At 50.5% G+C, this 22,474-nt stretch overlaps 1 long non-coding RNA gene and 1 pseudogene across 2 annotated transcripts in view; one reads left to right on the top strand and one right to left on the bottom strand.

Annotated features, from left to right (window-relative positions):
• Positions 1-22,474, top strand: part of LOC146757656 (uncharacterized) — a 594,671-nt gene that overhangs the window by 275,898 nt on the left and 296,299 nt on the right. The window lies entirely within an intron of this gene.
• LOC146757663 (uncharacterized) lies at positions 9,932-11,960 on the bottom strand (annotated as a pseudogene). Its single transcript, XR_014936077.1, has 3 exons — positions 11,682-11,960; positions 10,562-11,586; positions 9,932-10,098 (listed from the first exon to the last, which is right to left on the bottom strand). The product of XR_014936077.1 is annotated as an uncharacterized LOC146757663 (transcript).

Here is a 22,474-nt window from a genome sequence, read left to right on the forward strand (position 1 = left end):
CAATGCAGAGCAGACAGGGACAATCCTTTCCCTCACCCAGCTGTCAGTACTTTGCTTGATGCACTCCAGTGGACTGTCGGCCTTCCTGGCTGCCTGGGCACACCGCTGACTCATGTTCAGTTTGATGCTGACCAGGACCCCCAATCCTTTTCAGTCAGTCTTCTCTCCAGTGTCCCATATCCAGTTAGTGTGTATGTCCAGGGTTGCCCCTACCCAGGTGCACAATCAGGCACATTTTGTTTTGGTTATGCTTTATGCACCAACTTGTACCCACTTCTCTGATTTGTCCACATCTCTCTGCAAGTCCTCTCCACCCTCCGTGGGGGCAACAGCACCTCCTAATCTGGTATCATCAGCAAACTTGCTCAGAACATCTTCTAGTCCTTGTCATGGTTTTGTCATCTTTGCTGTTCTTATGCCACATCATAACATCATGTGGAGCACAGAGAAGAAAAACTACATGTCCCAGAGGACCTCATGGTCAGAGAGGGAAACACGTCACGGAAGTGACGCTAGCTCTCTCTCTCTCAGTGCCTGGCAGCGAGTGTGAAACCTCTCTCTTTCTCTTTTATTTTACTTGATTTATTAGCCTCAATTTCAATTAGATTGTAATTAGTAAAATAAGTTTTCCTCCTTAGATCATTGCCGCTTCTCTGTTTGTTTCCCTGAGCCCAGCTCCCATCTCTTTCCCTTTCCCTTTTTCCCTTCCCACTTGTCAGGGGCTGGGGGAGCCTACGGGCCTACTGCCCCCCTGTCACGGACATAGACATCAGTGACACCATGCAATGTTCTCAAAGGTGATTCAGTGTCTCGAGAACTTTCCACTTGAGCATTTCCAAAGCAATTCAGATGCTGAGAGACCCAAATGCTGGTTTGGAAGTTCAAATACTGTGGTGGTCTGCTGAACTTCTCACGGGGCAGTGTGTAGGATACCCCAGAGTAAGAACCATAAGGGGGGTAATCCCACAAACACACACATCTCTTGTCAACACTCAGACCATTTCCAACAGCCACCTTTTGGATGCAGCTCCTGGACAGATGTGACACAGAACAGCATCGGTGCAAAGGGCTCTAGGAAGGATTTCTTTTGTGAGCACATCTAACAGATATCAGGTGGGTCCCTTGGCTCATTTCCCAGTGTGTTAGGAATTTGGAAGCACCGTGGAGGAGTTCCATGCAAATCATCACCAGTTTGACCAAAAGGGGTGACAGAAGGGCTCAGAAGGGATGGTGCCACTGTGCAGGGAGCACCAGAAAGACAGGATGAGCTGAAAACACCCTGAGCCCAATTGTGGAGTTGAGCAGATCCAAGGGCTGATATCAGTCACAACCCACAACCACAACAAGCCAAGACTATTGCAACCAAAAGATGTAACACAGAGGTATTCAGTATTCCGGCACAGTCACATCTTCGGTTTTTCTCTCACAGAACACATATGGGTAAAGGCAGCTCTCAGCCATTCTGTGCTAAGTCGAGGTCACACGGGGATCCTCTGTAAAATAAAACAAGACCCCAACTTGCCTTTTGGGGGCTTTGTTAATATGGTTAAAATGAGGGAATAATTGAGCAAGTGTTAATTCTATATTCCTTTTCCCGGGCACCCTTAGCCTTCCAAGTGTATTTATTAAGAGGTTCCACTAAGGTTAGGGACACTGGCCTCAGGATAGCTGGGTGAGTCGACACAGGCTGGCCAGGGAGAGAAGTGTTTCCCTGGTTTATCAGCAACTGGATGGTGACTCACAGGGGCAAATGGCAAGGGTGGTGGGTGAGGCCTTGGGACAGAAGATGTTAAATCGAGGATCTTCTCCTTTTGTTGTAAGCTTTCTAATACATCCACCCTTCACTGCCCTCCCCCGCCTCCTGCCTACCTTGCGCTGGAGGGGGGCGAATGCATCAGCTTTTCTTGAGCTTTTTGAGCTCTTGTTCTGGCCACCAGTTAACTGATTTCTCTAACCTGACTGTGGGTAATCCACCCATCAAATCTCGGGGAACGCCCTCTTGACAGCCCAGTGTCCAGAGACAATTACATTTATGATCAATATTTTGCCTACCTGTACTTACTGGCAATGACTGCCAGTGAGACCCTTTCCAGCCCCATTGAGCTTTGGGCTGGGTGGCCCAGGGGCAAGGCTGACTGCTGCAAGCCTCACTCCCCTTGGCTCACACTTACTGGTGGAAGAAATCACCAGCCCGTATTTTCTGCCACAGTTAATTAACTCTTAGGCAACCTCCCCCCATGTCCATACTTTGTATCCTGACTGCAGATGGTTGGATGTTACAGTTCCTTCTAACGCTGCCCAGGTTCTTTCTCCCTGGGACACAGCCTGTATCTTCCATTGCAGTTGTATGCCTACGGGTTTCAGAGATTCTGGAAGCCCCCTGATTAAAAGAGTCGTCGTCTCAGGATACACAGGCATCATCACAGTTGATTGACGGTGTGGCTGCAGCTTTCTATCGTGCATCATTTGGAGACGGGCAGCCATTTGAATGCTTTGTACTACCTGAACAACAGCAACATCAGGCAGTATGGCTTTGTCTGCAGTTCATCACCTGCCTCATCTCTTCAACCACAGCAGAGTCTCACAGGAATGTCAGAAGCAGCCACACTCCTCTCGAGGTTCTCTGATCAAATCAGGAACAAACATTGCTACGATGAGCAAACTGCTGTCTACCAAGGTGATGTCAACATCTCCCTTTCCCACCCTTCCCTTCTATGCACAGAAAGCAGCAAGCTGCTGCCCATCAGAGGGCTTGTTTTGCCATCAGAAGGTGACTGCAGTCATCTGAAGGCTTTGTTGGTTGTCGGAGGGCTCCACTGACTCCACTGGTTGTCAGAGATGTTCATTGAACATCACAAGGCTCCATTAATCAAGGAGGGGAGTCACTGGTCATCAGAGGGCTTCATTGGTCATCAGGAGATTAGAGGTGTCCGTGGGAGGGGTTATGCGAACTTTGCTTTGGATAATGGGGTTGGGGTATCGATGCAAGAGGCCTAAAGCAGACCCAAAGGAGGGCCAAGTGGCTGCAGTAAGAGAGCAGCTAAAAGGAGGGTGATGTGGTCACACTGTGTCCAAGCAGAGGTGGATCAAAGTGTAACAGGTTTGGGAGGAATTGTATGGAGGAGCAGAGAGAGAGCAGAGGGAGGGTACTGGGGCTGCTTGGCAGCGTGAGGAGCTCCATCCTTTAGGACTTTGGAGCAGGTGATGTGAGAGAGGGTGGGGAAGGCCACAGGGGTGCAGGACATGGTGTGCATGGCATGGAGCTGGGGAAGCCTCCCAGCACTTTGATGTGGCCACAGCCAGGCAGGGACCGATCCCAGCAGTCCCTGCTGAGCATGAGAACAAGGACACAGACACACAGCGTGTAGCTTTGCTGAGGGATTTATTGATCATCATGGGATGTCACTGATCATCAGGGTCTTCACTGGGCATCAGAGGATGTCAGAGGGCAGCACTGGCAAGGAGGAGCCTTGTCCCTGCAGGGTTTGTCCCCAGGGACTCAGGGCAGGAGAAGGACTGGCAGCAGCCAAGAGACCCGGGGCAGGACGTGGGTCCCCTGGGGACGGAAGCCACAGCCCCTGTCCCAGCTGCATGGTGACTCTGGGCCATCCATAGGGCACTCTGAGCCTGCCCCCTCCAGATCCGTTCCTCTGCACGACCCCATAGAGCGCAAGGGAAGGGCTGGAGGTGACAGTGCCCAGGTCCTGCTGGAACAGGCCACGGACAGTCCCCTCCATGCCATCAATTAATTCCCAGCCCCTGATGCCCGGTCCTCAGGGCTGCGGAGGCACCCAGGGTCCCCCAAGTACCCTGTGGTGCAGGGACCCATTGTGAGCACTAGAACAACGTGGCCAAGTCACGGTCCTGTAACCTGCTCAGCCCCAACTGCCCCCCATTGCCTCCTTCCCCTGCCCATTGCTCGCCAATATCAGGAGGGTGCCCAACAGCAGCCTTAAGGCCCGAATGGTGCCCCAAGGACCAGGGAACTGAGAGAACAGCAACACATCCCAGCCCCATCCTCGCCCCAGGGTCACCCCTCAACTCACAGCTCCAGGAGAGGGAGAAAGCAGAGATGGGTCAGCACTGCCAGGTGGGGCAGGCAGCAGTGCCAGCATCATAATGGGCAGCTGGCCGTGATGTCACCGCGTTGCCGTGGTGCCGTTTGTGACACGGCCACCCGGGAGGGGGGTGAAGGCAGAGCACCGAGGAGGGTCCTGCATCCTGAAGGAGCATCTGGTACAGAGCAGACGCATCTGAAGGATGAGCTCCAGCATGGCCGGTGCCAAGAAGGAGCAACCCAGAATGAGCAAGAACGGCCCCAGGGTGGGCCATGCCTCTGGACAAACATGTAGTAATACTGAAGGTACACGGACCCACAGCCACCACGGGAGCGGTGCTGCAGCCAGTCTTGGGATGGAGATGACACTTTCCATCTGCCACCTCCCTCCTGCCCAGCAGTGGGAGAGGGGTGCCAGGAAGCGGCAGATGCAGAGTGTGACCTGCTTTTCCTTTCATCTGCAGAGCGAGTTGCCGTCTGGGATGCGGTGGCCGCCTTCGTACACAAGCAGCTCCTGGTGCACAAGGTGCGTTTGTTGGCTGCCAGGTTCCTCCTCGCCCTGTCCGGCTCAGCCTGGACTTCCTCTGCGTCTTCCCCTGCACACACGGCAGGAAGCTCACCCCACGTTTCCCCGCTGAGCTGCGTTTGAGAGGGAGGGAGAGGGGAAGGAGAGGGCTGTGCAGCCCCAAAGCCGTCCCCGCTGCCCTGGCTTGTGCCTCTGAACAGCAGGAGGGGGCTCCTGAGCTCTGCCCCCGCACAGGACCACCTCCAGCTCTTCCTCCAGCCAGCCCATAATGCGTCCACCCTTTCTTCCTCCTCCACTCGCAGGGGGTCTGGATTCCCACCTTCGGCTCCTTTGACATCATCTCCAGGGAGATCAGGATGCAGGACAGGACCGTGACCCTGTGCTGGCCCGTGTTTCACCTGGCCAGCAACCTCATAGCTGTGCACCACCTCAAGTCCTGCAGGGGGTCCCTGCCAGGTAGGAGGGGGGATTAAACCCTTGCTGGCTTCATGGACAGGGCAAACAGGGCCACCACATCCCTTCTCAGAAGCACACCTCCCCCTTGCAGGAGCCCATCCAAACGCGGGGCCGTTATGGATGATGTCCCTTAGTTCTAGGGAAGCAGCTGTGGAACAGCAACCGTATCATCAACCCCGTCCCTGGTATTTTCTCAGTCGACAGGAAGGTGGAGCCCCTGCAGTGCAGCCAGGTGGCTGCAGATGCCTCTGTGAGCTGGCAGACAGTGCGGAAGTGCATCCAAAGCACCGTATCGCTGCTCTCCAGCTGCCTGCGGAATGGGGAGTACGTGGCCGTGGTCCTGAAGGACGTCGGAGTGCTCCTCATTGACGGGCTGACCTTCCAAATGAAGTTCTATCATGACTTCCTCGAGAAGCTGTCAGGGAAAGCGAACTTCAGGAGAGCCGTTCGCATGGTGAGCCATAGGTTTCTCCGTGGTCCGGGCAGTCCTGTGAGCCTTGAGGAGCTCACACATGGCCCACTAGGACCTGGGCCTGAGCCGTGATCTGAGCCGTGCAGGTGCTGCGGTGCTGGCAGCTCTCCCTGCCTCGGGCTCCTCGTGTTCCCTGTGCCTCAGCTGTGACCAAGATGTCCCACAACCTCCCTGTTCCTCCCCTGCAGGCCCCTTCGCTGCTGGACATGGGGGTGTCCCGTGTGACACCGGTGGCTTCCCTGGTGTTCTCAAAATGCCTTGTGGTCTTACCCAAGTGAGTATTTTTCTGCTGCTTGATGCAGCTACTCAGCTCTCATTCCGTAGCGCTTGTGCCTCGTGTCCATCAGTGTCCTGCCCAGGAGGATGTGCCAGAGAATCACAGAACGATTGGAGCAGGCAGGAACCCTAAAAGGGCACCCGGTCCCACTGCCCTGCGGGGAACAGGGACACCTACCTCCAAATGAGGTTGCTCTGAGCCTGGTCCAGCCAGGCCTTGAATGCCTGTCCGGGCACCCAGCACCTCTCTGGGCAAGACATCCCAGTGCCTCACCACCCTCCAGCTAAAACCTTCTTCCTCCCATCCAAAGCCAGTCTTCCCTCTTTCCGCCTGAAACTGTTTCCCCTCCTCCTATCCCAAGTGACCCTGCTAACGGCTTTAGAAAGCCTTCATGCAGCATGAAAACGTGCTTGCGAGCAGGCAAGCAGAGAGAGCAGCAAGGATTGCTGTTGCACTGCGTCACACCGCTCACTGCCTTCTCCTCGCTTACAGGTTCCAAATGGAGTTAGTCTCCAAACTGCCGCCCATGCGATGCCGCAAATCCTCTGGGAGCTTGTTTGGGGCACAGAAGTCAACAGAAGAAGAGACTTTGCCACCTCTTACTGGGAACAAGAAAGGTAAAGTGGCTTCCAGCTCCTTTCCACAGCATGAGCAACCAACTGGAGGTGGGCAGTCCCTTGCTGACCATCAGCCCAGGGCTCTCACTTGCAGCATACCATCCTGCCGGCACAGCACGGCCTCTTCCCCTTAGGTTATGGTTGGCCTATCCAAAAGGAAGGTGCTGGGTGTGACGTACCCCCATCCCTGGCTATGGCAGGAGGATGTGGGGATCTCAGGCCTTGCCCTCCCCCACTGCAGGGACAGGGACCTCAAAAGTCACCCTGCCGCCTTCTTGTCACCAGCCAGCTCCTCTTTCCCAAAGCCAGCGTCCCTCATGCAGCCCAAAACAGAGCTGAACTGCAGAGAGGAGGAGTGGGGACAGAGATGGTTTCAGGGCGGGTTCTGGGAAAGAGGTCTGAGTTGAGTGCTGCTTGTGAGCGAGCCAAAGGCTTGACGGCGAATCTCCTCTTCCTTCCCTACTGCAGTGAGATTTGATAACACTCCAACATACATCAGGCGCCTCAGCACTGCAAGTGTTGATAGAGAGCAGTTTCAAAAAGTAAAGAACACACTGCGGAGGGAGAGCATTGCCAACAGGTGAGGCTGGAGGCTGTGGTCTGGGATGTGCATGGGGGTGACCCAACAAGAGCCCATTCCCTAACTCCAAAGGGTCGCTGCTTGTTTGTGGCCTCCCGGGAGTGCCGGGATGGGGATGTCAGGAGCCCCCCAGTTCACAGGGCTGGCCCCTCTCCACATCACCAGAGAGCCCCGGGGCAACCGGTCAGCTGTCTGTGGGGAAGGCTGCATTACAGCCCAGGCTCCTGGCTCAGGCTTGAGGGATGTGGCTTCAAAGCCATCAGCCACTCAGGCGGACCCCTCCCGCTCTGTCCTTTCAGTGTTCTGCCACCCATCTGGGCAGTGCCCGTAGCCCCAGAGCAGCCGATGAGCTGCCAGCTGCAGGGCCTAGAGGGAACAGAGAGCCAAGAAAACCTGGCCCGAACAAGACGTGTCAAGTTCCTCGATGAAGAAGGAGGAGCAGAGGAAGCCCAGCGTGAGGCCTCATGCAGCCAAGAGCAACCATCTTGCTCAAGGGCCTCATCCAGCCTATCCTTAGAGTCCCCAGACAAACCAAACATGCTGGCGCTTCGGGCATGCGACTCAGTGAGACTTCTCAGGAAGAGGGTTAAGAAGATCAGGGAGGCACAGGAGCAACCAAAGGAAATGGCAGCAGCACCTTCTTGTGGTGAGACCAGCCGTCCCAAGGAGTCCACCCCCAACAGATCTGTATTGCTGCCACCCATAAGGGAAAAAAAGGGGTCTCCCACTGAAAAGATGGCAGCAGAAACATCTCGTGGCGAGCCCAGCCTGCCCGAGGAGCCGCCCGTTGTCAGATCTGAGTTCCTGCCAGCCATAAAGGAAGGAACGGGGTCTCCCAGGGGTCAGTCTCCAAAGACCAAAGACCCACCCCGCAGGAAGGGCACACCCTACCCACGCTGATGCGGGCGTGGGGTGTCCAGGACAGTCAGAGCTCCACTGGAGGCTGCGAAACAGCTGCTGAGTTCCATCTGTGCCACTGAGACCCATTTGTGTCATTCCTGCATGCCACCTCCCTGAAGAAAAGCAAAGGAACAAGGAGAGAGAGCGAGGACTCTTCCAAGACCCCTTGCCTCTTTAGGAGCAAAACCCTATAGCTGGAAGTGTTTGAGGCAAGGGATAAAAAATGTCATGGCTTAGTAATATTGCTATTCTATAGCAATATTATTGCTACATCTATACTATTATATATCTATATCTATTATATCTATCTATTAATATATATGTAATATATAACTATATCTATTATACATCTATATTCTATTATCTATAGAATATTGTATTCTCTTGCTATTCTACATCACAACATCATACTTAATATAAACATCTAAATACAAATAAACAATCATAAAAACACAATATGCACACTGGTCTGTATACATATATATACACAGAGTTACCGATTGCACTGCCCTAGCATCAAATTCCCTTGTGGTATACAATGAACATCCCCCCTAACCCTCACCCTCACCCTAACCCTCACCCTAACCCTAACCCTAACCCTATCCCTATACCTATCCCTATCCCTATCCCTATCCCTATCCCTATCCCTAACCCTTACCCTACACTATTCCTAACCTCTCCCTTGTTCTGCCTTTCCAAGCCCCTGGACTGGCCTATTGCCTTTTGGCCTGGCAGGGCACCTGGCAGGCTGGAATTTGGCCGTGGAGGGCTTCCTTTGCACTGTGTTATGGAAAAGGGACGGGAAGGGAAGGAATTGAGGGGAGAAAATGGGAGAGGAAGTGTTGGAAGTAACCACGGGAGAGAAGTCTCATGCTATTATGGTCAACAATCCTCGTTTATTAGGTGTTACAGCATCTCATTTATACAATCAGTAATAAGTTCATGCATATTGCAAAAGTTAAGCTCAGGATTGGTGAATTAGACTTTACTTCATCTGACCTTTGTGGTTAGCTTTATAGTTACTTTTCTTCACAGCTATGTCCATACATTGCTACACATCTTGCTTTTCCCTTAGGCCGTCCTTGCCTCTAGATACATATTCTGTCTTTAGCTACATATCCTGTCTTTCACATCCTGATTTCTCCTCAGCTGCTGCCTCCAGTCACGTACCTTCTCTTACAATTTAACTAGTGGTGTTTCATCATGTCCTTTCTCATGAAGCCATTCTGCATAAACACTCTCCACAAGGAAAGAAGGGAAGGGATGGTGTGGGAAGGTGTGGAAGGGAAGGGAAGGGAAGGGAAGGGAAGGGAAGGGAAGGGAAGGGAAGGGAAGGGAAGGGAAGGGAAGGGAAGGGAAGGGAAGGGAAGGGAAGGGAAGGGAAGGGAAGGGAAGGGAAGGGAAGGGAAGGGAAGGGAAGGGAAGGGAAGGGAAGGGAAGGGAAGGGAAGGGAAGGGAAGGGGGATCCAGTATGTTCAGTGGGGAGTCGGGATGATTGTGAGCCTGAAGTACTCAGCCAATGAGGAACCGGGGCAGAAGGAGATCAGCGTGGAGTAACACGGCCTAAAAGATGCAACGCTGCTTTCTGCATGCTCTCCTGCTTGCAGGGGACCTGCCATTGCAATTGCCAATCAAAGCTGCTTGATCACAGATAGCATCCTGGTCAGTGATCTGGGTGTTTCTTCACTGGGCACCAGAGGGCAGAACTAGTAATCAGAGCCCCATTATCTGACTCAGTTCTTTCTGGGGTGCCACGCAGCCACAGGACTTTTTTCTTGAGACCTAATATGGTGTTTAGAGGGCAGTGCTGCATGATGGGGTACTGCATATGTTTCAAGCTGCCCAGCGGTTGCCTCCACCATGGTAAGCACATAATGATCTGGACAGGCTGGATGGCTGGGTTGAACTCATTGGGATGAGGTTCAACAAGACCAAGAGCCGGGTCCAGCACTTTGGCCACAGCATCCCCAGGCAAAGCTTCAGGCGTGGGGCAGAGCGGCTGGAAGGCTGTGTAGAGGAACTGGACCTGGGGGCATTGATCGATGCTCAGCTGAACTTGAGCCAGTGATGTGCCCAGCAAGCCAAGAAGCCCAACAGCATCCTGGCTTGTATCAGAAACAGCATTGGCAGCAGGAACGGGGCCGTGATTGTCCCCTTGTACTCAGATCTGGTGAGGCTGCACCTCCCAGATGTGTCCACTTTTGGACCCCTCACTGCAAGGAAGACATCACAACCCTGGAGTGTGTCCAGAGAAAATGACTGCGGTCATCTGAAGGCTTTGTTGGTTGTCGGAGGGCTCCACTGACTCCACTGGTTGTCAGAGATGTTCATTGAACATCACAAGGCTCCATTAATCAAGGAGGGGAGTCACTGGTCATCAGAGGGCTTCATTGGTCATCAGGAGATTAGAGGTGTCCGTGGGAGGGGTTATGCGAACTTTGCTTTGGATAATGGGGTTGGGGTATCGATGCAAGAGGCCTAAAGCAGACCCAAAGGAGGGCCAAGTGGCTGCAGTAAGAGAGCAGCTAAAAGGAGGGTGATGTGGTCACACTGTGTCCAAGCAGAGGTGGATCAAAGTGTAACAGGTTTGGGAGGAATTGTATGGAGGAGCAGAGAGAGAGCAGAGGGAGGGTACTGGGGCTGCTTGGCAGCGTGAGGAGCTCCATCCTTTAGGACTTTGGAGCAGGTGATGTGAGAGAGGGTGGGGAAGGCCACAGGGGTGCAGGACATGGTGTGCATGGCATGGAGCTGGGGAAGCCTCCCAGCACTTTGATGTGGCCACAGCCAGGCAGGGACAGATCCCAGCCGGACGGCTCCGGCCCGCAGCGGCTGCAGCGGCGCTGCCGTGAAGGGCGGCCCCGGCTGCGGCAGCGCCGCTGTCTGAGGTGAGAGCCGGGCGGCCTCGAGCCGGCTGTCAACGGCTGCTCCCGCCTGCTGCGGCTCAGCCAATCGGAGCCGGCGGCGCTGCCGTTGACCAATGAGAGGCCGGGCCAGGGGCGTCGCGTGGCCCCTGGTTGGAGGCGGGTGGGCAGGGGGCGGGGCGGAGCGGCGGTGGGGGAGGGGTTTAGGGGTGCGCGCTATTCTAGCAAGAAATGGGATGGGATGGGATGTGGGATTGGGATGAGGGATTGGGATTGGCAGGTGAGAGGTGGGGTTGGGAATGAGATTTGGAACGTCGGGTTGGGATTGTTGGCTGTGGGATTGCGAAAATTGGGATTGGGGTGCGAGGATATGAAAAGGAGATCAGAAAATGGGACGTGTATGGGATGGACTCCAGAAATGGATATGGGATCGACATGGGAAGAATATGGGATGGATATGGGATGGGGTATGGATATGGGATGGGGTTGGGATTACAACTGGATAAATATATGGAATGGACGTGGGATGGACGTGGGAATACGGATTTGGAATGGATATAGATACGGGGTACAGGATGGGGATAGGATGTGGGGACACAGACACAGGATGGGTTTGAGATGGCTATGGGGCTGATATGATGGATATGGGATGGGCTATGGATACACAACAGGATACGGGATGGGATAAAGTCATGAGATGTGGACATAGGATGGCTGATCAGATGGGGCTGTAGTGGTTATGGGGCCATAGGGGCTACAGGATCAGGATGCTGCAGTGACCTCTGTCCCCAAATTTCCCTCCCGCTGTGACACATGGAGTCCCACAACTATTCCTCTTTCCTTTATTCACATATGGGGGCCGGGCGGGGGCATCCCCAATCTGCCGTTATCAAGAAAGAAAACTTAATAAGAAAAGTAAGGGTTGTCACCCCCACCCCATGGGAACAATGGTGGTCTGTGGGGGTGGACACAGATGAGGTGCCCTGAGGAGTGTCCCCAACTTTGGGCTGTGACACCACAGGGGTGACACAGGTATCCCCGACTTCATGGTGTGACACTGAGGGGGTGTCCTCAACCCTGGCGTGTGGTGTGGGTATGTCACCAACTCTGGCATGCGACACTCTGAGAGTAACATGGGGATGTCCCCAGCTATGGGGGTGAGGCACCGTGATGCCGTATCCCCATTTGCCCCGGGAAGTCCTCGAGCTGGTCATGGTGTTCCCAGCTTCAGTGCAGTGTCCCCAGGGGGGACCTTTTGTCCCCTCTGCATGATGGTGACACCCAACGCTGGCTGCCAAAAGTGACACCCAATGACGATGACACTGCATCACAGAACCTGCAGCAGCTCCAAGTTTGTGCTACATGTCCTACGGTCACTCCAAGCTCTGGGACAGGTCCTGCTGTCACTCCACCCCTCATAATGAGCTCTGCAGTCACTCCTGCTACAGGTCCTCTAGCTGTTCCAAGTACTGCAATAAGAAAATGAAACAAATGCCTATCAAGGGAGGTGCAATATGCCAGGATGTACAGCCCTGTGGTTGCTCCAACCCCTCCAATGAGCCAAGTGGCTGCTCCAACTTCAGTCACAGGTCCTGCGGTGATTCCAGCTCTAGCAATGAGTTCTGCAGTTGCTCCAACTCCTGCAACAGCCCAACAGCCACTCCAGTTCCTACAGTGAACCTTGAGGCTGTTAAAACCCCTGCCACATGTCCTGGACTTGCAAACAGATATGCATATGTATTAGCATCTTTGCATGTATTTTTACATCTGCATACGTTATATATATGTGAGAATATACCGTAAGTAAGCATGTGTTTATATATAGAGATATAGATCTATGTCATAATCATAAGCATAACCCTTTTCTTTTTCTCTGTCTTAGTAAATAGCTTTAACCCAACAAATTCTAAACCACAGCACTGCCGAGTCCCTTACAGATCTCCTTGGGACTCTTGAAAGGAATGAGGAATAGAAGATTAGGGAGCTCTTTCTTTCTTCTCATTTCCTAATCACATCACAGCCTCCTGGATATTTTCCTCTTTACTCCAGCTGCTCTTCGAGACCCCAGCACCAGCCTCTGTGCACTTCAGTTTGTCTCAGAGAAATCAGCCTGTTTACAGGACAAGTGAACTGTTAATGTCTGCAGAAAACAACTATAACTTAAGCTGACTGTATCCATTTCGGTAGGTGAGGCTGAAAGCACAACCTGTGTGACTGTTCACAAAACAAGCGACTTACTGAAGAAATATTTGGGAGTCTCAGAGCTGTGTTGAAAGTTGACCACCCCTTTTAGATTTCTGCCTCCAATCCTTATTCCTTCCCTAAGAACAGGAAATGGAAAATCCCTGCCTTGGCTCTCCTCTTGCAAAGCACCCTTACAACATTCAGTTGTGCAGTGGAGCTGTGATCCCCCTGCCCCAGGCAGCAGCTGTAGCAGCACAAGCCCTGCCGGGGGGCTCCTTCCCCCCACACGTCTCCCCGCAGCGCCCTGGGCAGCTTCCCGAGCAGGATGACTGCTGACCCTGGCAGGCGGCAGAGTAAGATGTATTTTTCACCAGTGGACAGACTGATTCCAGAAGCATGGCTTTGAGTTGCAGTATCAAACTCTATAACCCAGAATTAGGTTATAAAGCAGGAATACGTTTATTAGGCACTGAATGCAAAGGGGATCACACTTCTCTTGCACACCAGAAAACAGAAGTGTTACCCATTTGAAAGCCAAGCTGATACATATTCAACAGATTTCCTGGAATTCATCTACATATTCATTATTTTCCAGGAAATCACTTACATTCTGCCCCTCCCTCCAGCACATGGGCTGTTTGTAGCTGGGTTCTTCCTCCGGAGGTTGTGGGGATGAAGTCAGACGTCTTCCTTGCAAAGGCTCAAAGTCTTCCTCACTCCGTCCTTTTTACCCCATCATGTTTGATTGAACTAGTCTGTTTCTGGACGGCTTCTTGGGCTATGTTCCTTTTAGTATGCAGGATGTTCTTCCCTTATCATAACTGCACATCCTACTTGGTTATGGGCCCACATACCTGACTTTTAACTTTGAGATTTACTCTTTTACTCTATCAGTTTACTAACAGATCGTGGTTGCCTAGCAGAAGTGCAAATGCCTCATCTGGAAATCTCTCTGTGCGGAGCGCTGCGGGGCACTGGGAGGCAGAGCGAGTCCGGTCCCGATGGGTTGCGGCATTGCGGGCAGTGCCCGCATGCACCAGGGCGCGGACACAGGTGGGGCGTAGTGGTGGTTGGTGCCTGCGTGCACCAGGGTCGGTCACATATGCGAGACATATGGGTCATGGGTACTTGGTGTGTGCGTCTGTTCTGTGTACCTGGGCTGTGAATATCCAGAACGTAGGGGGTGGTCCCCTGTGGCACTAGTTTTGATGATGAAACTGTCCAGCATTACATCAAGGAGATCTGTGATCTGTTCAAGACTTCCCCATATTTTGGCCTGAATAGAAGGATACATCTGCATTTCATTTATTGTCGTCGTTATAGGCTTAGCAAGGATAGCAGTGACTCGCTGGCGCTGTGCATTGTCATTGTGTTTGCTGAATCAGACCAGACTGGACAGCCAGGGAGTCGTATACTCCAGACAAAGACGTTTCAATTCAAGACTAGATTTGTTAAATCCTGAAATACACTCTTTCAAGCACTCTAGGGTAAGACCTCTACAGTGCCTGTCCTTGCTTCTTTCACTTCTGCTCAACCATGTGGCATCTAATTTCTGGAAAGAGTTGGCCACTTTGACTTCCCACCAGGAGAATGGCGTGATATGCCTGGCCTTATCATCTGTAGGGGACTCTTTCTCACCCTGCTCGTTTGGGGTTCAGCTCCCTGGCTCCTTTTATCACAAGGTTATCCATTTAGCTGACCATGGGAAGCCAGTTGATGTTATCCTTGATGATTTCAGTAGAGCTTTTGAAACTGTTTCTGACTGCACCCTTCTGGGCAGAATGTCCTGCATACGGATAGACAGAAACAGAATGTGGTGGTTGAGCAGTTGGCCAATAGGTGAGGTCCAAATGATTAGAGTCAACAGGTTCCATTGGGCTGGTAGATGGTCACTGTCAGGGTTCCCCAGGGCTCCATTTTAGGGCTGCTTCTCTTTCATGTTTTTGCGGATGACTTGCATGCAGGACTAGAAGATGTTCTGAGCAAGTTTGCTGCTGATACCAGATGAGGAGGTGCTGTTGCTTCCACTGAGGGTGGAGAGGACTTGCAGAGATATGTGGACAAGTCAGAGAACTGGGTACCAGTTGGTACTAAGCACCAAGTGCAGAAAGTATAACAAGTGCCTGATTGTGCACCTGGGTAGGGGCAACCCTGGACATACACACTGACTGGATATGGGACACTGGAGAGCGGTCTGACTGAATAGGATTGGGGGTCCTGGTCAACATCAGATTGAACATGAGTCAACAGTGAGCCCAAGCAGCCAGGAAGGCCAATGGTCCCCTGGAGTGCATCAAGCAAGGTATTGCCAGCTTAGTGAGTGTCACGGGTTACCTAGATTTACCTTTGCCCGTGACAGGGGGCAGCCGCCCTGTAGGGCCCCCAGCCCAGAGAAGAAGGGAAAGGGGAATGGGAAAAAGAACAGCGGCAGCAATCTAAGGAGGAAAATTTATTTTACTAAATATGATATTGGAATACAAGATAACACAATATAATACAATATGATTGAGGCTAATAAATCAAACAAAACAGAGAGAGAGAGAGAGTCCCCAGAAAACCGAGAGGCCTACTGTGAACTCTAGGTGACACGACTGGAATGCTTCCCACTCCCCGAGAGTCCAAGAGAGAGAGAAAACTCCAGCCTGGGAGCGAGATTATATACGTCCTCCTCCCGTGACTTATCTCTGACCGCGACGTCAGATGTGCCACGGACATCCTACAAAAATGACCAAGGCGAGGAGGGATGCTGCCAGGCACAGTAGTTAGTGTAGGAATAGAATGTGTTTCCTGCTTTAGAGATGGAAAAGGAGGAATTAGCTATCAAAAAGGGAAGATCCACAAAGAGAAGCAGAGATTGATTCTCAGGGCCTGATTTCTACTCATGGGTGGAAGTGATGTTTATCATGGATAAGTTGTTTACTGGACAAGAAAGAGGCACGATTAGGTGGGCAGCTATGCAAGAGTAGGAATGGAACACAGAAGGAAGGTTGGGCCCTGGGGAGAGGTGGAGAGAGGAAGGATCCCGAGGATAAACTGTACTGGTTGCTGTCTCTGTCTTTGTGACTGTTAAATTTCACACTTGTGAAAGTGCTATCTAAGAAGCTGTTACGGTACAAGGGGTGTCTAAGAAATATCTAGAAGACCCCCTGGGCTGTGTTTTGGCTCACTGAAGAGTCTTTGCTGGCGAGCCAGGGGGAATACGGAGTAAGAAACCAGGATCATAAATGAAGTTCTGGGACCAGTTTTTATAATTAAGTATCCTAATTGTGAGACCAAGTGCTGGGTGTTAGTGGGAAGTGAAGAAAGGTATTGCTTGATTATTGATGGTACAATGGAAGTGTAATGGAGGTACCAAAAGTGAATAGTGGAATTGTGGAGGAAAAAAAAAAACACACACACACACACACACACACAAAAAAAAAAAAAAAACAAAAACCAAAAAAAAAAAAACGGCAAAAGGGGTAAGGAAAAGCGGTGAGTCAGAAATATAATATCTTTCTAAGTCTGTGATCTGCTCTAGCCAAAGTAGATGCTGCGGGCATGAGAACACATCCTCTGCACTGTGCCCCCCGCCCCTCCCCCCAAACCTCAGAATCAGCACTCTCTAAGAGGGGGAGAGAGTAAGAGAGAGAGAGCGAGCTGTGGGCCAGAGACTCTTATAGAAAACAAAGTGTTACCTGCGAAGGAGAAAAGACAGGGACATTGGAAGCGAGAATAGTCTTTCCTCCTCGGTTACCTGAAAGAAAGAGAGAAGACAAATTCTGGTCCTGAAAGAATTAGAAGGGTTATAAAGGAGTGTGAAAAAGAGGGTAAGAATCCACTGAAGGCTGCACACGTTCAGCTCAACATAGCAACCTATGTTTGCTGACCAATAGCAATTAGCACATTAGTTTAAGAACCAATTTATTAGTTTAGCAAAAGGAATCCACAAGCTACAGTTGTAAAACTGTCCATTTCAGCTTTACTGGGTGAAGAGTCTTGTTTTTCCTCAATAATTTTACACTTGGTGATTTTGCCTCACAATAAGGACTGCATTCGCAACAGAATTCTTGTGTCTTTTGCCTCAAAACGGGACACGGGCATTTTCCTCACGTTCCACATGCATTGTTTTTAGAAAGTGGCACCCCCTGGCCTAACAAGCAATGGAAATCTTGCAAACCGGGGAAGAGCGGATGGAAGTGAGTCAGAGGTTTCAGTGATGAAGCTGATGGTGAACAAATGGGGAAGAAGTAGGTGGGCGCTCGACCACCCTGGATACCACTGAGCACACCCGGAGCTTTGCCCTCCCCCCTAAGCCCCCCCACACCTCACCAGGAGATCCCCGAGGGCTCTCCGTTCCCCCCCGGCTTCTTTGCCCCCCACCGCCCCCGAGGCCCACTCAGGCTTCAGGCCCTGCGTGTACAGGCCGCGTTGCCATGGCGACAGCGCGCCTTCCCCCCTCTCTGCGCGCACTCGAAACTGCCACCACGGCGACAGCGCATGCGTGACGACGTCGGCATAGCAACAGCGCGTCAGCGCGCCTGCGCCTGTGCTCGTTGCCCGAGCGGCGCCAGCCGTGCCGTCATCACCCCGCGCCCCGAGGAAGAGGCGGCCGTGCCGAAGTCGAGCTGCTCTCCGCACTGCTGCAGCGCCGCCGGGCAACCCCGGGGCTCCGAGCGCCGCCTCCGCTTCTGCAAGTGGCTGTTCTGGGGGAGGCCTGAAGGGGTCCCCTCCGCGGGCGCCGCGAGCCGCCCTGCGTTGGCCCCGCGGGGCCTCTGTGGCACTCAGGGCTTCTGTTGGACGGCGGGATGTTCCCTGTGCCTCCTCCCCTCCCAGGGGTACCTCGTTGCCCCACCCCACGCCCCCATTCTGACCCCTAGGCTCCCCTATCTGTGCCCCCCCCGCCCCCGTCCTCCCGTCCCCGTTTCTGACCCCTACAATACACTGTCGTCCCCCATGAGTCTTTGTTTTGTGACTTACTTAGAGAGAAAGAGGCGTCGTTATTTGAGAGAACGGGCCGTGGTGGAGATGTTACACGACCCCACGTTTATTCCTCAGAATTCTGATCCAAATTCCAGTCCAAACCAAGGCCATGATCCTGAGAGAGTCAGGCGTACACCAAGTATGTGGCATATGTGCACAAGGTCTGCACCAGGTGAGTATGGCGGTACATGAGCAGCAACGTCTGGCAGAGGGCAAAGAAGACCCCTTTGAATGAAATGATTACTAAGCTTCATGACTTTGAGCTACGTTTAACCCCTCTACGTGCTTATGTTTCAGCCCCTGTGAAAGTAACTGAAAGACTGGATAGAGTAGAGAGTAATCAGGAAGGTAGGATGGAGGAACTGTCTGCTGTGCTTCATCGTGATGAGCCCTGTGAACCCGTGGTGAGATGGGACACAGCTGATGAGGATCAGGATGATCAAAACAGCCTGCTGGAGGGGCTGATCAAACTGGTTTCCTCCCAGCCTGCATCATCCAGTGTCTCAGCTGTTAAGACGTCCTCCTGGCTTGCGGAATCAAACTCTATAATCCAGAGATGGGTTATAAAGCAGGTATGTTTATTCCAGCGTTGCGCAGTGCCAGGTGCAAGGGGGATAGCTCCTTCAAACTTGCACACCGACTTGTAAAATCGGGACACAGTTATAGGTACATTTAATACATAGTCAATGATTTCTCGGAATTCTGATACATAGTCAATGATTTCTTAGACTTCTAATACATAGTCAGTAGTTCTAGGAATTCTGGTACATATTCAATAGCTCTTTAGCATACAGACCCCCTCTTGTCTTTAGCATGCTGACCCCCTCTTGTTCTTATCAGGGGGAATGCAACTCCTCTTCTGGTCGTCCGTGAGGTCTCACTCCTTATCTGCATCCTCCCTGCTCTCTCAGGCCCCTTGTTTCTTTTACTTGTTACCTTTAAGTTTCTTTTACTTATTTCTATAAACTACCTTTAAGTTTCCTTTACTTGTTTCTATAAACTACCTTTAACTATCCCCCTTTTAGCCCCCCTTTATTCCGAATTCCAGCAGAGCTTCTGTTTCCTGCTTCACTGTTCATTCCCCCCTTTTCTTCAATCTAGCAGGATTTCTCTCCTGCTAGATCATTCCTTTTCCGGTGTGTGGCTAGCTGTTCTGCTATTCCCTTAATTGCACTTTTGTATATTTTATATGTAGTTAATCCAGTCTATGTTCTTGTTGATTGTCATCCACCAAAACAGTGACTCCAATCCTGCAGCAATTTGATTTCTTGCCTTAAATTTATCAGGGACACCTCTAGGTACCCCAACTAAATCTATATACATTTCTTTTCCAAATGCCAGGGTGAATGGTATAACTAATTGAACAAGTGCACAGGTGCCTCCCCAGTTAGATGGTTAAGCTGGACCATAAAAATCTTTCCCCCACAGTACCACCGGAGATTTGCCCTGGAGATTCCCAATCTTGAATAATTTCCTGCTGAATCCTCCATAACATCCAAGACCTCATCACTGCATAAGGAAAAGTTTCCTATAGGCCTGGTAGCCTTCACACCCTGCTGTGAGAGGCAAGCTGTATGGTTACCTACTGCTGTAGAGAGCGCAGGAGGGATCTTGACATCTGTATCAGGCATTGGAGGAAACAAGAGAGAGGTCTGCACTCTCTATTTCCCCAGGCAGTTTTCTCTTGATACAGGGCAATCATGCATCACATTCCCTTGGGGTCCTTGGTCCATCCCAGCAGAATGGGTACCACCTGAGCTATTGGCCGTCCCGACGCACAAGTGTAGCAATTGCTATGGTTGGGACTCTGGACAGTATACTTAGTCCATTCTACCCAGGCATTAACGTCCCCATATCTTGTTTCAGTTTCAAATGTTTGTCTAAGATCTTTTATCTCCTTAATTGTCATAACTGCAGGGTTTTCAGGAAGATTTTCTACCCCTTTTTAAGCTCTTCCCTATCCTGGACATTCTGGGTATTTTCAAGGAGTGTCTCTGTCCAGCCTCAATTGGCAGTTGTCCACCATACATCATTCCATACACCACAAGAGTCCCTTATTCATATCAAAACTATCAGTTGGTCCCTCCCCTGCATTATTGTCAAATTTCACCTTTTCCAGATAATTATCAGGATAGCAAATGGGTACAGCAGTAAAAACTTTTTTGTTACAAGGAAAACTTTTTGTGAGTATTGGTTCTATATAGGTTATAATACTCTCCCACTTACATATACAATTCATTTACCTATTCGAGGAGAAGTGAAAGGTTAGTTAAAATAATAAAAAATATATATGCATATAAAAAAACTTTTCATGATTTCCTTCTAATTCTTATCTTTTAAAGGTTTTTCTATGGCCACAGTTCCCACGCCTCAGGGCTAGTGGATACCTATACCAGTGTGTCATAAGTCCATCCTTTCTCGGCTGTCCTCACAGCTGTTTCAGTTGTTAGGAGTACTTGGAATGGTCCTTCCCAGTCAGGTGGCAGCTTTGTCTCCTTCCCAGTCTGTATCAGGATCCAGTCCCATTCACATGTAGCTGCAAATGCTGCTATGTCAACTCCAAGACCCACAATGGGTTAAATTCCTGTGTGCCACCTTCTTCAAACTAACACCATAGATGAGCTCTCCAGTCAGGCTCTGTCCAATTATGCTTTCCAATTAGGATGCTTACTTCTGTGTTTTTGCACTAATGAGAACACCAACACGTGATGACCTAGAAATCTTTGTAGAGTTGCAGGCCTGAGCTCTTGTTTGGACCACAGGGATGCAGTTTAATGGCTTCCACAATTGCACCGTAGCACAAGGGGGATACAGAGTCTTAGGGATGGATGGGCGAAGAGACAAGGAAGGGCGACTGCCCTCTGTGAGAGTGCACTGAGCTCTGCCTGGGGATGGCAGAGCAGCCAGGTCAGAGCTGATGAAAATGGAAAAGAGAGGAGACCAACAGTGTCTGTTCCAGGCTTCCTGATCAGGGAGAGCAAATGGAAGGTGCCCTCTGCAGACAGATGGGAGCCTGATGTTGTCCGGCCCTTGTCCCCTTTGGGGGCCTTTTTCACTCCAGTATCTGCTGCAGGGACAGCACAGCAGGGCATGTGCCATCCAGGAGATCCCTGGAGAGCACAGATGGCAGCTTCTCGAGCTTCATGGAGGAACCAAAGAGGAGAGGTGCTCTGCTAGATTTCATACCAGCAAGGAAGGTCTGGTGGGGAATGTGAAGGTAAAACGGGCACCAGGCCATGTGCGAGACACAAATGGATCTTTCTTTTTTCTTTTTTTCTTTTTTTTTTTTTCTTCTTTTCCTTTCCTTTTCCCTTTCCCTTCCCCTTTCTCTCTTCCTTTCCATTTCCCTTCCCTTCTTCTTCCCTTCCCTTTTTTTTCCCTTTATGGTTAGGCTGTGGTTGGACTTGATGTTCTTCAAGGTCTTTTCCAAACTGGGTAATTCTATGATTCCCTTTCCTTCCCTTTTCTTTCCTTTCCTTTCTTTTCATTTTCATTTTCCTTTTCTTTCTTTTTCAATTTCTTTTTCTTCTCCTTTTTCTTTTTCTTTCACTTTTTCTTTTCCTTTTTCTTACTTTTTTTGTTTCTTTTTTTTCCCTTTTTCTTTTTCTTTTTCTTCTTTTCCTTTTCCTTTTCCTTTTCCTTTTTCGTTTTCTTTTTTGTTTTCATTCCCTTTTTCTTTCCCTTTTTCTTTCTCTTTCTCTTTCTCTTTCTCTTTCTCTTTCTCTTTCTCTTTCTCTTTCTCTTTCTCTTTCTCTTTCTCTTTCTCTTTTTATTTTTTGAAGCAGGAAGTTTGAAAGATGTTCATTAATGTCGGTAAAAGTGAAAAAAACATTTGAAGACAAAGATAGAAATCAATGAAAATGTGTTAACCATTCCCAATGTGTGAAATACTCACAAGTCCTTTTCAATTTTAAGTTGATACCTCCCAACTATCTGGCTGTTTTCTGACATTCAGGGAGATTACTGGAATTTGCTCCATCTCTCCAGTGTCTGATGGACTCTGTTGTCAAATCCTTCACTGTGATTCTATCTATCCCTTCCTATCTGCGTCTCACTCATTTCTTCTACAAATATTCCCTGTGAAAGACAAACCTCAATAGAAGCAGCTTGGACATGGCAAGCAGTTGATCACTGTGTTTTACTGTTCAACTGTTTACATTGCACCACCTTTCCTTCTGTTTGTAGGCCAAAAAAAAGAGAGAAATCTTTCCTTTTCCGTGTGCAGCCGGTTCTCTGTGGAAAGCCAGTGGGAGTTGGTGCAAAGCAGGTTTAACACTGAGCGGATGAATGCAGAGGAGAAGAGTGATGTCAGGAAAAGAGATGCTAGTCCCAGGGGGCCAGTGTGAGTAGAAATGGGGTGGGGAGGTTGAGAAGGACGTTTGTCCACACAGTAACAGAATAGAACTCATTGGGAATATCCTGGATTGATATCAGTTGCACAGTGCTGCTTTAACAACTTGTTTAAACCCACCTATAAATAAATAGACAATAAATGTCTGCTGGATTCTTCCTCTTTAAGATCTCTCCAGATACCTCTCCACTTTGCTGAACAAGTTCTGAAAACCCAAAGAGGATGACAGGA

Source organism: Coturnix japonica, chromosome 20 (genome assembly GCF_054131305.1).
Source record: "Coturnix japonica strain WE chromosome 20, WE-NBRP24, whole genome shotgun sequence".
Taxonomy (NCBI): domain Eukaryota; kingdom Metazoa; phylum Chordata; class Aves; order Galliformes; family Phasianidae; genus Coturnix; species Coturnix japonica.